Source organism: Lemur catta, assembly GCF_020740605.2.
Source record: "Lemur catta isolate mLemCat1 chromosome 20 unlocalized genomic scaffold, mLemCat1.pri SUPER_20_unloc_1, whole genome shotgun sequence".
Classification (NCBI taxonomy): domain Eukaryota; kingdom Metazoa; phylum Chordata; class Mammalia; order Primates; family Lemuridae; genus Lemur; species Lemur catta.
This window is the reverse complement of record NW_025423741.1, coordinates 1,296-15,443: the sequence shown is the minus strand read 5'-3', so window position 1 is coordinate 15,443 and position 14,148 is coordinate 1,296. Positions and strand designations below refer to the sequence as shown.

The 14,148-nt window shown below is 54.2% G+C and overlaps 3 non-coding genes and 3 pseudogenes across 3 annotated transcripts; all 6 read right to left on the bottom strand.

The window, feature by feature from the left end:
- Positions 1 to 1,374: 1,374 nt before the first annotated feature.
- LOC123629229 lies at positions 1,375 to 1,493 on the bottom strand. Its single transcript, XR_006731930.1, has one exon. It is a non-coding gene; the product is annotated as a 5S ribosomal RNA (ribosomal RNA).
- Positions 1,494 to 2,697: 1,204 nt separating this feature from the next.
- LOC123629194 lies at positions 2,698 to 2,818 on the bottom strand (annotated as a pseudogene).
- A 3,463-nt stretch (positions 2,819 to 6,281) lies between these two features.
- On the bottom strand, positions 6,282 to 6,400 carry LOC123629218. The gene has a single exon (XR_006731919.1). It is a non-coding gene; the product is annotated as a 5S ribosomal RNA (ribosomal RNA).
- A 1,203-nt stretch (positions 6,401 to 7,603) lies between these two features.
- On the bottom strand, positions 7,604 to 7,724 carry LOC123629193 (annotated as a pseudogene).
- A 3,446-nt stretch (positions 7,725 to 11,170) lies between these two features.
- LOC123629156 lies at positions 11,171 to 11,289 on the bottom strand. Its single transcript, XR_006731908.1, has one exon. It is a non-coding gene; the product is annotated as a 5S ribosomal RNA (ribosomal RNA).
- A 1,204-nt stretch (positions 11,290 to 12,493) lies between these two features.
- Positions 12,494 to 12,614, bottom strand: LOC123629192 (annotated as a pseudogene).
- Between the last annotated feature and the right edge of the window lie 1,534 nt (positions 12,615 to 14,148).

The following is a 14,148-nucleotide window of genomic DNA, read 5'->3' as shown; positions in this document are numbered from 1 at the left end:
CCAAACAGAAGGTTTCCCCTGGCACACAAGTTACCCAGAAGGAATCCAGAATCGTTCCACATGTATTCTATAAACTGTGAAATTAACAAACTACCTCAATGAGATAGTCCTATAACAGAGAGCAAAAACTTTCAAAGGAAAAGCCAGGAAAAGGATGACAGTCGAGATGGGATTTGTTTGGGAGAAGCGTTTCTGTGGTTCCACGCCTTGAGGAAAAGATACACAGCGGCTTCCGACATATGCATCAACTCCCATTTTTATAAGGTGAGTGGTGGGGTTTTGGTACGGTTAATTCGATTTAATATAATAATCATACTGATAATCATGATCATTATTATCATTCTTTAACATACCCCTTTCCCAAATTAAAAGAAAAAGAGAAAGAAGCAGATAGTAAGTTTCTAGTTATACACCCTGCTTAAATTGGATTATTTATTAATTTGGGGGAAATGATTAGTTTGGGGACTCTGTGTCCGTCTATCGAGGACTACAGGATAGCCTCTCCATGGATTTGAGCCATCATGTACGTTTTTACTAAGTTTTCCATCGAAGTTGGCACCTTTGCCCCGTAGGTGCCGCGTAGATTTTCTGTGACTTTGAGTGTTATCCTTTTGAAAGATTGCATTCATTAGTGTGTATTGGCGAGGAAATAAGAAACATCGAAACTATCGATGGAATGTTGATTTCACCTAGAGCTATCTTGCGACTCCCCTAGGATTTCTACAGGTCTCCCGTGCATAGGGGAAAACATTCTATTTTGAGAACCGTAGGAGGTGAGGAAAATGAAGAAAGGTGATTTTCCTTTCCCACATATTATTAGTGTTTTCCCTTGTTGTAGTACATTTTTGGAGCGTCTCTTGCAGGATCGAACGGAAGGATTTCCTATCAACACCCTGGTCTTGCTCGTGACTTTCCAAAGAATGTTTCTACTTCTTAAGCCTTCAGAATATTTTCTAAAGATTTAGACGTTTGAAAAGTGTCTCTAGATGTCTTCGCATCTGGATTCTTGAATTATGTTACCGTGAACGAATAGCCAACTGTTTAGATTCTCTTCTTCTGCATATGTGGATAGGGTCCAATTTTTCCTTTCCTAGGGTGGTAACGTGGTCATCTCCTTGGACAACTTTAGACTGTGTCCTGAATTCAGAGCCGGTCGGTCAGAAGTTCCGGAGGCCCGGACCTGCGGCAGGTGTGTGAGGGGCGACAGCCTCGGGGACTGAGCCTCCACATCTCCAATCTGACCCTCTCTCCAGGGGCCACGGGGCAGGGTCCGGGCCGGCCGGGGGCGGGAGCCGGGGCGGGCGCGGAGGGCGAAGGCCCCCCCCTCCCCTTCCCAGCCCAGGGGGGCGGGACAGAAAAAGAGGCAGAGCAAAAAGCCTACGGCACCCGGGATTCCCAGGCGGTCTCCCATCCAAGTACTAACCGGGCCCGACCCTGCTTAGCTTCCGAGATCAGACGAGATCGGGCGCGTTCAGGGTGGTCTGGCCGTAGACGACGGTGGCCGCCCCCCGGACGCCTCAAGAGGCCGAGCTGCTGGGACGCGTCCCTCCCTGCGCCGTCGGGTCCCTCCCGCCGCCCTGGCCCATCGCTAGCCCACCTGCCAGTATCGGGGTGGGGGTGGGGGGCCAGGCGGGGCCTGACGGGTCTTGCGCGCGCACCCCCCCACCCCCACCCAAACCACGGGCGCACCACCGTCCCACACCCCGAGGAGCAGACCCACGGGCACGCGCGCAGGGACAGGCTTCCACGCGTGGGGGCGGAGGGCCAGAGCCGGAGAGTGCGGGAGATAGGGCCCTCCGCCGGCCCACGCGAGGGCACGGTGGGGAGGGGCTTTGGGGCGGGGCCGGCACGAGGAGGCAGGGCCGCGCCTGCCGCCGGTCCTTCACCCGGAGGTCCTGAAGGAAGACCTGCAGTGTCCCCCCCACCCCGCCACCCCACCCCCGTCTGGGGAGGACCGTTCTGCCCCGATTCCCCTCAGGGCCTGCGTGTGGCAGCAGCCCCCGCGCGGGGGCGGGGGGCGGCGGGGCGGGCCAGAGCCCGCTATCCTGTGGCCCGGTGGGGTGGGGTTTGGGGTGGGTAGCCACGGGTCGGGGGGCCGGTGGGTGGTTTGGGTTTGGCTGCGTGCGCTCCGTGTGCTGTTGTGCGTCCTCTCTGCCCGGGTGGCCGGAAACTCGCCCTGTGCGGCGCGCCGGTGTGTCTCTCGGGAGCCCCGGCGGTGGCGAGGAGCCCGCCCGGCGTGAGGCCCGGGCCCGAGGCCCGGGTGTGCGGCGGAGAGGAAGTGCACGGTCGGCCGGGGGTCCGGGGGCCCAGGACAAGGTTTGCCGCCGTGGGCTGTCCCGCGCCGGGTGTACGCGACGTCCCGGAGTGCGGGGCGGGGGGTGCCGGGTGTGGGGGAGAGGAGACCCAGCGGCACTCAGGGATCCCGCCGCCCGCCCGGCCCGGTGTGGGGCCCAGGGCTGGGGCTCCGCTGCCGGCCGAACAGGAACGGAACGGCTGGGACGCTCTGCCGCTGCCGCCACCTGGCGGTGGTGTTGCAGCGGGGGAGAGGGGAGGACGCCCTGGGCGGGGGCAGCGGGCCGCGCCGGCGGGGGGGGCGGGGGAGTGCCAGGGGCCGAGGGCGAAAGTGGAGGCGGGCACAGAACGCCGGGGCCCCCCCACCCCCGACCCCTCGGCGGGCGGGACAAAAGAAGAGGCAAAAGCCTGCAGCACCTGGTATTCCCAGGCGGTCTCCCATCCAAGTACAAACCGGGCCCCCGACCCTGCTTAGCTTCCCAGATCAGACGAGATCGGGGACGTTCAGGGTGCTATGGCCCTAGACGGCGGCGGCTGTCCCCGGACGCCTCAAGAGGCCGAGCTGCCACGCGGCCCTCCCGGCCCAGCGCCCCACACCCGACCCCGCGCCCTCCTGCTGCCCAGTAGCCTTCAGAGCCTCGCTCTCTAGCTGCTACATACACACCAAACACTCAACACTTTGCCACAAACACATACACCAATGACAACAAAAATCAAACACTCAATACCACATCTATTCAAAGCACGGAGGACACAAACGGGAGGGCAATGTGTGACTTGTGAGATTCTACAGACGTCAGGAGCCCACATGAAGGCTCAGGGAAATATTCCAAAGGAGTGTGACGTGGCTCAGAGCTCCTTGGACATGAGCAGACTGGCTTCGGCGGACGGCAGCTCTTACGTTTTCACAGTGGAGCAGCCGGAACAGTAGAAAGTTCCTTCCTCGCCTTTCCTACTTCATGCAGTAGGAACCAGTCCACGGTTATATGGTGCATGGCTACGATTATTCTGTGGGATCCTGCAAAGAAGAAATGCTGTTGGTGTCTTTGGGGACTGGGAATTTGGGTGTGAGAGGAAGAGGTGAAATCGATCAAGTCATGTAAAAAACAACTCTCGGTTCTCAGTTTGAACTTGGATTATCAGTGGAAACTCAATGTGTTTTCCTGTAATTTTTTTTTTCTTTTCTTCCTTTATTTATTTATTTATTTATTTATTTATTTATTTATTTATTTTTAGTTTTTCCACGGAAAGTGCCGAGACATAGGTGCGAACTCAACAGTAGTGCATTTCAGCAGCATCTAGATCGTGGTCTCCGCCAACCATCGTTATTAAACGGTCCTAAGACTTACTGGAGACATAGGCTGACTTGAAGTCTGGGGCGGGAAACGGACGCTTCTTGTACTGGGAAGCGTGGATGCTATGATATCCAACAGGACGAGGGTCACGTCAAAAGACACAGGAACCAGAATGAGTAGACTCCCGTTTGCCAAACACAGGACGGTTTGATCGCCAGTAAGTATAATAATTGCAAGATATTGAAACACATTAGATACGTTTAAATCCGCGATGAAACCCCTCACAATGCGAAAGTAACTCGGGTCACTGCGGACAGCGGTAGGAAACAAAGGGAAATGGTGACAACCGGGGCTGCCCCCGACTAGTCGCGATGTATGGACACTCTTTCAAAAGACATCTCAACCCCTCACAAGGTAGGTACTGTATTTGGACTGGATCCAAAGAAACTGAAATGAGCGTGTGTGTCTCAGGGAAACGCAAACATTGAGTACTTGCTGTTATCTCTAATACGGTGAAATTTTTAGATGGAATAATGTGGCTGTGAGTACACTGAAAAATGGAAGAAAGCCTCTACCTTTGATAGAAACATATTGACTTTTTATCGATGGAGGGATATCATTAAGGGGATCATGAACTTAAGGTAGGAGGGGTATAAAGGAAACAAGATCTGGCCAGGGGTTGGTGATTTCTTGAGTCAGGGGAGTGAGAAAATATTCTACTATTCTGTCCGATTTTGTTTCTATTTCAAATTTCCCATCATGAAAAGTTTCCAAAGATACCATGAACAGGATCAAAAACAAGCTGCAAACAGGACAAGGTATCTGTAGCCCATATAATTGGCAAAATGTTACTGTTACAGAATATCTACGTTTTATATGCTTAATGCGCCTTTGGCCCTGTGTCCTCATTATTAGTCAAGGAAATACGGAATAAAAAATGAAGCCAGATATAGTTTCCAACTCACCAGATTGAGGAAACTTAAGAAACTGATCACTGTGTTGGCTTTGAGGAAAACTCTTGCACTCACCCTGCTGATATGGGAGGCGAAATTATAGAACCATTTGGAAAACAATGCAGCATAAATGGATATGAATAAACACTGGCATAATTCAGGAGCAAGCATATTCTCTGAGTAGCACGTACCAGAGAGAAGATAGGGCACATGTGACCAGGAAGCATCTAGGGTAATCCTCACGGGAGCCCCTTGTACACGGACCTAGTCAAAGATCGCATAAAGATACTTCGACTGATTCGTGCAGTGCCATTCTCTAGCAGCGCTGATGAACTGCAGCTTCCTGTGTAAGCAAGGAGTATTCTCCAAACAGAAGGTTTCCCCTGGCACACAAGTTACCCAGAAGGAATCCAGAATCGTTCCACATGTATTCTATAAACTGTGAAATTAACAAACTACCTCAATGAGATAGTCCTATAACAGAGAGCAAAAACTTTCAAAGGAAAAGCCAGGAAAAGGATGACAGTCGAGATGGGATTTGTTTGGGAGAAGCGTTTCTGTGGTTCCACGCCTTGAGAAAAAGATACACAGCGGCTTCCGACATATGCATCAACTCCCATTTTTATAAGGTGAGTGGTGGGGTTTTGGTACGGTTAATTCGATTTAATATAATAATCATACTGATAATCATGATCATTATTATCATTCTTTAACATACCCCTTTCCCAAATTAAAAGAAAAAGAGAAAGAAGCAGATAGTAAGTTTCTAGTTATACACCCTGCTTAAATTGGATTATTTATTAATTTGGGGGAAATGATTAGTTTGGGGACTCTGTGTCCGTCTATCGAGGACTACAGGATAGCCTCTCCATGGATTTGAGCCATCATGTACGTTTTTACTAAGTTTTCCATCGAAGTTGGCACCTTTGCCCCGTAGGTGCCGCGTAGATTTTCTGTGACTTTGAGTGTTATCCTTTTGAAAGATTGCATTCATTAGTGTGTATTGGCGAGGAAATAAGAAACATCGAAACTATCGATGGAATGTTGATTTCACCTAGAGCTATCTTGCTGGACTCCCCTAGGATTTCTACAGGTCTCCCGTGCATAGGGGAAAACATTCTATTTTGAGAACCGTAGGAGGTGAGGAAAATGAAGAAAGGTGATTTTCCTTTCCCACATATTATTAGTGTTTTCCCTTGTTGTAGTACATTTTTGGAGCGTCTCTTGCAGGATCGAACGGAAGGATTTCCTATCAACACCCTGGTCTTGCTCGTGACTTTCCAAAGAATGTTTCTACTTCTTAAGCCTTCAGAATATTTTCTAAAGATTTAGACGTTTGAAAAGTGTCTCTAGATGTCTTCGCATCTGGATTCTTGAATTATGTTACCGTGAACGAATAGCCAACTGTTTAGATTCTCTTCTTCTGCATATGTGGATAGGGTCCAATTTTTCCTTTCCTAGGGTGGTAACGTGGTCATCTCCTTGGACAACTTTAGACTGTGTCCTGAATTCAGAGCCGGTCGGTCAGAAGTTCCGGAGGCCCGGACCTGCGGCAGGTGTGTGAGGGGCGACAGCCTCGGGGACTGAGCCTCCACATCTCCAATCTGACCCTCTCTCCAGGGGCCACGGGGCAGGGTCCGGGCCGGCCGGGGGCGGGAGCCGGGGCGGGCGCGGAGGGCGAAGGCCCCCCCCTCCCCTTCCCAGCCCAGGGGGGCGGGACAGAAAAAGAGGCAGAGCAAAAAGCCTACGGCACCCGGGATTCCCAGGCGGTCTCCCATCCAAGTACTAACCGGGCCCGACCCTGCTTAGCTTCCGAGATCAGACGAGATCGGGCGCGTTCAGGGTGGTCTGGCCGTAGACGACGGTGGCCGCCCCCCGGACGCCTCAAGAGGCCGAGCTGCTGGGACGCGTCCCTCCCTGCGCCGTCGGGTCCCTCCCGCCGCCCTGGCCCATCGCTAGCCCACCTGCCAGTATCGGGGTGGGGGTGGGGGGCCAGGCGGGGCCTGACGGGTCTTGCGCGCGCACCCCCCCACCCCCACCCAAACCACGGGCGCACCACCGTCCCACACCCCGAGGAGCAGACCCACGGGCACGCGCGCAGGGACAGGCTTCCACGCGTGGGGGCGGAGGGCCAGAGCCGGAGAGTGCGGGAGATAGGGCCCTCCGCCGGCCCACGCGAGGGCACGGTGGGGAGGGGCTTTGGGGCGGGGCCGGCACGAGGAGGCAGGGCCGCGCCTGCCGCCGGTCCTTCACCCGGAGGTCCTGAAGGAAGACCTGCAGTGTCCCCCCCACCCCGCCACCCCACCCCCGTCTGGGGAGGACCGTTCTGCCCCGATTCCCCTCAGGGCCTGCGTGTGGCAGCAGCCCCCGCGCGGGGGCGGGGGGCGGCGGGGCGGGCCAGAGCCCGCTATCCTGTGGCCCGGTGGGGTGGGGTTTGGGGTGGGTAGCCACGGGTCGGGGGGCCGGTGGGTGGTTTGGGTTTGGCTGCGTGCGCTCCGTGTGCTGTTGTGCGTCCTCTCTGCCCGGGTGGCCGGAAACTCGCCCTGTGCGGCGCGCCGGTGTGTCTCTCGGGAGCCCCGGCGGTGGCGAGGAGCCCGCCCGGCGTGAGGCCCGGGCCCGAGGCCCGGGTGTGCGGCGGAGAGGAAGTGCACGGTCGGCCGGGGGTCCGGGGGCCCAGGACAAGGTTTGCCGCCGTGGGCTGTCCCGCGCCGGGTGTACGCGACGTCCCGGAGTGCGGGGCGGGGGGTGCCGGGTGTGGGGGAGAGGAGACCCAGCGGCACTCAGGGATCCCGCCGCCCGCCCGGCCCGGTGTGGGGCCCAGGGCTGGGGCTCCGCTGCCGGCCGAACAGGAACGGAACGGCTGGGACGCTCTGCCGCTGCCGCCACCTGGCGGTGGTGTTGCAGCGGGGGAGAGGGGAGGACGCCCTGGGCGGGGGCAGCGGGCCGCGCCGGCGGGGGGGCGGGGGAGTGCCAGGGGCCGAGGGCGAAAGTGGAGGCGGGCACAGAACGCCGGGGCCCCCCCACCCCCGACCCCTCGGCGGGCGGGACAAAAGAAGAGGCAAAAGCCTGCAGCACCTGGTATTCCCAGGCGGTCTCCCATCCAAGTACAAACCGGGCCCCCGACCCTGCTTAGCTTCCCAGATCAGACGAGATCGGGGACGTTCAGGGTGCTATGGCCCTAGACGGCGGCGGCTGTCCCCGGACGCCTCAAGAGGCCGAGCTGCCACGCGGCCCTCCCGGCCCAGCGCCCCACACCCGACCCCGCGCCCTCCTGCTGCCCAGTAGCCTTCAGAGCCTCGCTCTCTAGCTGCTACATACACACCAAACACTCAACACTTTGCCACAAACACATACACCAATGACAACAAAAATCAAACACTCAATAGCACATCTATTCAAAGCACGGAGGACACAAACGGGAGGGCAATGTGTGACTTGTGAGATTCTACAGACGTCAGGAGCCCACATGAAGGCTCAGGGAAATATTCCAAAGGAGTGTGACGTGGCTCAGAGCTCCTTGGACATGAGCAGACTGGCTTCGGCGGACGGCAGCTCTTACGTTTTCACAGTGGAGCAGCCGGAACAGTAGAAAGTTCCTTCCTCGCCTTTCCTACTTCATGCAGTAGGAACCAGTCCACGGTTATATGGTGCATGGCTACGATTATTCTGTGGGATCCTGCAAAGAAGAAATGCTGTTGGTGTCTTTGGGGACTGGGAATTTGGGTGTGAGAGGAAGAGGTGAAATCGATCAAGTCATGTAAAAACAACTCTCGGTTCTCAGTTTGAACTTGGATTATCAGTGGAAACTCAATGTGTTTTCCTGTAATTTTTTTTTTCTTTTCTTCCTTCCTTTATTTATTTATTTATTTATTTTTAGTTTTTCCACGGAAAGTGCCGAGACATAGGTGCGAACTCAACAGTAGTGCATTTCAGCAGCATCTAGATCGTGGTCTCCGCCAACCATCGTTATTAAACGGTCCTAAGACTTACTGGAGACATAGGCTGACTTGAAGTCTGGGGCGGGAAACGGACGCTTCTTGTACTGGGAAGCGTGGATGCTATGATATCCAACAGGACGAGGGTCACGTCAAAAGACACAGGAACCAGAATGAGTAGACTCCCGTTTGCCAAACACAGGACGGTTTGATCGCCAGTAAGTATAATAATTGCAAGATATTGAAACACATTAGATACGTTTAAATCCGCGATGAAACCCCTCACAATGCGAAAGTAACTCGGGTCACTGCGGACAGCGGTAGGAAACAAAGGGAAATGGTGACAACCGGGGCTGCCCCCGACTAGTCGCGATGTATGGACACTCTTTCAAAAGACATCTCAACCCCTCACAAGGTAGGTACTGTATTTGGACTGGATCCAAAGAAACTGAAATGAGCGTGTGTGTCTCAGGGAAACGCAAACATTGAGTACTTGCTGTTATCTCTAATACGGTGAAATTTTTAGATGGAATAATGTGGCTGTGAGTACACTGAAAAATGGAAGAAAGCCTCTACCTTTGATAGAAACATATTGACTTTTTATCGATGGAGGGATATCATTAAGGGGATCATGAACTTAAGGTAGGAGGGGTATAAAGGAAACAAGATCTGGCCAGGGGTTGGTGATTTCTTGAGTCAGGGGAGTGAGAAAATATTCTACTATTCTGTCCGATTTTGTTTCTATTTCAAATTTCCCATCATGAAAAGTTTCCAAAGATACCATGAACAGGATCAAAAACAAGCTGCAAACAGGACAAGGTATCTGTAGCCCATATAATTGGCAAAATGTTACTGTTACAGAATATCTACGTTTTATATGCTTAATGCGCCTTTGGCCCTGTGTCCTCATTATTAGTCAAGGAAATACGGAATAAAAAATGAAGCCAGATATAGTTTCCAACTCACCAGATTGAGGAAACTTAAGAAACTGATCACTGTGTTGGCTTTGAGGAAAACTCTTGCACTCACCCTGCTGATATGGGAGGCGAAATTATAGAACCATTTGGAAAACAATGCAGCATAAATGGATATGAATAAACACTGGCATAATTCAGGAGCAAGCATATTCTCTGAGTAGCACGTACCAGAGAGAAGATAGGGCACATGTGACCAGGAAGCATCTAGGGTAATCCTCACGGGAGCCCCTTGTACACGGACCTAGTCAAAGATCGCATAAAGATACTTCGACTGATTCGTGCAGTGCCATTCTCTAGCAGCGCTGATGAACTGCAGCTTCCTGTGTAAGCAAGGAGTATTCTCCAAACAGAAGGTTTCCCCTGGCACACAAGTTACCCAGAAGGAATCCAGAATCGTTCCACATGTATTCTATAAACTGTGAAATTAACAAACTACCTCAATGAGATAGTCCTATAACAGAGAGCAAAAACTTTCAAAGGAAAAGCCAGGAAAAGGATGACAGTCGAGATGGGATTTGTTTGGGAGAAGCGTTTCTGTGGTTCCACGCCTTGAGGAAAAGATACACAGCGGCTTCCGACATATGCATCAACTCCCATTTTTATAAGGTGAGTGGTGGGGTTTTGGTACGGTTAATTCGATTTAATATAATAATCATACTGATAATCATGATCATTATTATCATTCTTTAACATACCCCTTTCCCAAATTAAAAGAAAAAGAGAAAGAAGCAGATAGTAAGTTTCTAGTTATACACCCTGCTTAAATTGGATTATTTATTAATTTGGGGGAAATGATTAGTTTGGGGACTCTGTGTCCGTCTATCGAGGACTACAGGATAGCCTCTCCATGGATTTGAGCCATCATGTACGTTTTTACTAAGTTTTCCATCGAAGTTGGCACCTTTGCCCCGTAGGTGCCGCGTAGATTTTCTGTGACTTTGAGTGTTATCCTTTTGAAAGATTGCATTCATTAGTGTGTATTGGCGAGGAAATAAGAAACATCGAAACTATCGATGGAATGTTGATTTCACCTAGAGCTATCTTGCTGGACTCCCCTAGGATTTCTACAGGTCTCCCGTGCATAGGGGAAAACATTCTATTTTGAGAACCGTAGGAGGTGAGGAAAATGAAGAAAGGTGATTTTCCTTTCCCACATATTATTAGTGTTTTCCCTTGTTGTAGTACATTTTTGGAGCGTCTCTTGCAGGATCGAACGGAAGGATTTCCTATCAACACCCTGGTCTTGCTCGTGACTTTCCAAAGAATGTTTCTACTTCTTAAGCCTTCAGAATATTTTCTAAAGATTTAGACGTTTGAAAAGTGTCTCTAGATGTCTTCGCATCTGGATTCTTGAATTATGTTACCGTGAACGAATAGCCAACTGTTTAGATTCTCTTCTTCTGCATATGTGGATAGGGTCCAATTTTTCCTTTCCTAGGGTGGTAACGTGGTCATCTCCTTGGACAACTTTAGACTGTGTCCTGAATTCAGAGCCGGTCGGTCAGAAGTTCCGGAGGCCCGGACCTGCGGCAGGTGTGTGAGGGGCGACAGCCTCGGGGACTGAGCCTCCACATCTCCAATCTGACCCTCTCTCCAGGGGCCACGGGGCAGGGTCCGGGCCGGCCGGGGGCGGGAGCCGGGGCGGGCGCGGAGGGCGAAGGCCCCCCCCTCCCCTTCCCAGCCCAGGGGGGCGGGACAGAAAAAGAGGCAGAGCAAAAAGCCTACGGCACCCGGGATTCCCAGGCGGTCTCCCATCCAAGTACTAACCGGGCCCGACCCTGCTTAGCTTCCGAGATCAGACGAGATCGGGCGCGTTCAGGGTGGTCTGGCCGTAGACGACGGTGGCCGCCCCCCGGACGCCTCAAGAGGCCGAGCTGCTGGGACGCGTCCCTCCCTGCGCCGTCGGGTCCCTCCCGCCGCCCTGGCCCATCGCTAGCCCACCTGCCAGTATCGGGGTGGGGGTGGGGGGCCAGGCGGGGCCTGACGGGTCTTGCGCGCGCACCCCCCCACCCCCACCCAAACCACGGGCGCACCACCGTCCCACACCCCGAGGAGCAGACCCACGGGCACGCGCGCAGGGACAGGCTTCCACGCGTGGGGGCGGAGGGCCAGAGCCGGAGAGTGCGGGAGATAGGGCCCTCCGCCGGCCCACGCGAGGGCACGGTGGGGAGGGGCTTTGGGGCGGGGCCGGCACGAGGAGGCAGGGCCGCGCCTGCCGCCGGTCCTTCACCCGGAGGTCCTGAAGGAAGACCTGCAGTGTCCCCCCCACCCCGCCACCCCACCCCCGTCTGGGGAGGACCGTTCTGCCCCGATTCCCCTCAGGGCCTGCGTGTGGCAGCAGCCCCCGCGCGGGGGCGGGGGGCGGCGGGGCGGGCCAGAGCCCGCTATCCTGTGGCCCGGTGGGGTGGGGTTTGGGGTGGGTAGCCACGGGTCGGGGGGCCGGTGGGTGGTTTGGGTTTGGCTGCGTGCGCTCCGTGTGCTGTTGTGCGTCCTCTCTGCCCGGGTGGCCGGAAACTCGCCCTGTGCGGCGCGCCGGTGTGTCTCTCGGGAGCCCCGGCGGTGGCGAGGAGCCCGCCCGGCGTGAGGCCCGGGCCCGAGGCCCGGGTGTGCGGCGGAGAGGAAGTGCACGGTCGGCCGGGGGTCCGGGGGCCCAGGACAAGGTTTGCCGCCGTGGGCTGTCCCGCGCCGGGTGTACGCGACGTCCCGGAGTGCGGGGCGGGGGGTGCCGGGTGTGGGGGAGAGGAGACCCAGCGGCACTCAGGGATCCCGCCGCCCGCCCGGCCCGGTGTGGGGCCCAGGGCTGGGGCTCCGCTGCCGGCCGAACAGGAACGGAACGGCTGGGACGCTCTGCCGCTGCCGCCACCTGGCGGTGGTGTTGCAGCGGGGGAGAGGGGAGGACGCCCTGGGCGGGGGCAGCGGGCCGCGCCGGCGGGGGGGGCGGGGGAGTGCCAGGGGCCGAGGGCGAAAGTGGAGGCGGGCACAGAACGCCGGGGCCCCCCCACCCCCGACCCCTCGGCGGGCGGGACAAAAGAAGAGGCAAAAGCCTGCAGCACCTGGTATTCCCAGGCGGTCTCCCATCCAAGTACAAACCGGGCCCCCGACCCTGCTTAGCTTCCCAGATCAGACGAGATCGGGGACGTTCAGGGTGCTATGGCCCTAGACGGCGGCGGCTGTCCCCGGACGCCTCAAGAGGCCGAGCTGCCACGCGGCCCTCCCGGCCCAGCGCCCCACACCCGACCCCGCGCCCTCCTGCTGCCCAGTAGCCTTCAGAGCCTCGCTCTCTAGCTGCTACATACACACCAAACACTCAACACTTTGCCACAAACACATACACCAATGACAACAAAAATCAAACACTCAATAGCACATCTATTCAAAGCACGGAGGACACAAACGGGAGGGCAATGTGTGACTTGTGAGATTCTACAGACGTCAGGAGCCCACATGAAGGCTCAGGGAAATATTCCAAAGGAGTGTGACGTGGCTCAGAGCTCCTTGGACATGAGCAGACTGGCTTCGGCGGACGGCAGCTCTTACGTTTTCACAGTGGAGCAGCCGGAACAGTAGAAAGTTCCTTCCTCGCCTTTCCTACTTCATGCAGTAGGAACCAGTCCACGGTTATATGGTGCATGGCTACGATTATTCTGTGGGATCCTGCAAAGAAGAAATGCTGTTGGTGTCTTTGGGGACTGGGAATTTGGGTGTGAGAGGAAGAGGTGAAATCGATCAAGTCATGTAAAAACAACTCTCGGTTCTCAGTTTGAACTTGGATTATCAGTGGAAACTCAATGTGTTTTCCTGTAATTTTTTTTTTCTTTTCTTCCTTCCTTTATTTATTTATTTATTTATTTATTTATTTATTTTTAGTTTTTCCACGGAAAGTGCCGAGACATAGGTGCGAACTCAACAGTAGTGCATTTCAGCAGCATCTAGATCGTGGTCTCCGCCAACCATCGTTATTAAACGGTCCTAAGACTTACTGGAGACATAGGCTGACTTGAAGTCTGGGGCGGGAAACGGACGCTTCTTGTACTGGGAAGCGTGGATGCTATGATATCCAACAGGACGAGGGTCACGTCAAAAGACACAGGAACCAGAATGAGTAGACTCCCGTTTGCCAAACACAGGACGGTTTGATCGCCAGTAAGTATAATAATTGCAAGATATTGAAACACATTAGATACGTTTAAATCCGCGATGAAACCCCTCACAATGCGAAAGTAACTCGGGTCACTGCGGACAGCGGTAGGAAACAAAGGGAAATGGTGACAACCGGGGCTGCCCCCGACTAGTCGCGATGTATGGACACTCTTTCAAAAGACATCTCAACCCCTCACAAGGTAGGTACTGTATTTGGACTGGATCCAAAGAAACTGAAATGAGCGTGTGTGTCTCAGGGAAACGCAAACATTGAGTACTTGCTGTTATCTCTAATACGGTGAAATTTTTAGATGGAATAATGTGGCTGTGAGTACACTGAAAAATGGAAGAAAGCCTCTACCTTTGATAGAAACATATTGACTTTTTATCGATGGAGGGATATCATTAAGGGGATCATGAACTTAAGGTAGGAGGGGTATAAAGGAAACAAGATCTGGCCAGGGGTTGGTGATTTCTTGAGTCAGGGGAGTGAGAAAATATTCTACTATTCTGTCCGATTTTGTTTCTATTTCAAATTTCCCATCATGAAAAGTTT